Below are 1,082 nucleotides of genomic sequence, written 5' to 3' on the forward strand. Positions count from 1 at the left end.
TTTCTCTCCTTCCCCTTTCCAACTTCCCCTCCTTCCTTCCTTCCTTCCTTCCTTCCTTCATCCCTTCCTCCCTTTCTTTCCTCCCCCTCCCTCCCTCCCTCCTTCCCCTCCCCTCATTGCTTCCCATCACTCTGAAGCTTGCTCTGTCATCCCTGACTATCAGTGTTTTGTTCAGTACTTCATACGTAGATTTTCTTCTTAAAGACATTTTCTGATTGTCTAGATTGTATTATCCCTGCCCTGCCCCCGTTTTCTCTTCTCCCACTTTCCCTTTAAAGATCTATAGTTTTTGTTTTATTCTCCTCCCCCCCACACACATACATATCAGACTTCCATGGACTTTTGGGGGGAGGGGAATTCCTTCTAAAAGTTTTTCAACTTCCAGTCTCTCTTTCCTGAGCTATCACCCACAGGGACTCGCCGTGGATGGAAGGGGATGCCTCAGTGGGATTCCTGCCATGGTTTCAGGGAACACCACAGAATGCCAGAGTTCTTTGGAAGTCCCTGGGCCCAAAGCTGCTGGAGCAGAGGCCAATCAGGTGTCAGCTAGGAAGGCGCGTGATGACTAGCCTTCTAGGAGCAGACTCAGGATGGATACAGTAGGACCTACCGAGCATCTCTGGGAAGACTGGAGACCAAGAAGAGCCAGGAAGACAGAGGCTTTGTCACACTGGAAGAAGCCCCTTGGCTCTTTGGTGTTCAGATCTGGTGCTGAAAAATATGATCTGCAGTGAAGGAGGGGCAGGAACACAGCTCACATGGTAGAGAGCTTATCCAACATCAGAAGTCCTGAGTCCCGGCCTCAGCGTGGAATAAATTGGGTATGGAGGGGCACAGCTGCAATTCCTGCACCCTAGAGAGTAGAGGCAGGAGCTCCGACTCAACGTCAGTTACACAGCGAGTCTGAGGTTAGCCTGGGCTATAGGCCCTGACTTTAATAAGCAAAGAGGAAGGAAGGGCAAAAGGAAGGGAGGAAGGGAGAAAGGAAGGGAGAAAGGAAGGGAGGAAGGGAGAAAGGAAGGGAGAAAGGAAGGGAGGAAGGGAGAAAGGAAGGGAGGAAGGAAGGGAGGAAGGAAGAAAGG

Source organism: Mastomys coucha, unplaced genomic scaffold (genome assembly GCF_008632895.1).
Source record: "Mastomys coucha isolate ucsf_1 unplaced genomic scaffold, UCSF_Mcou_1 pScaffold5, whole genome shotgun sequence".
NCBI classification, from domain to species: Eukaryota; Metazoa; Chordata; class Mammalia; order Rodentia; family Muridae; genus Mastomys; species Mastomys coucha.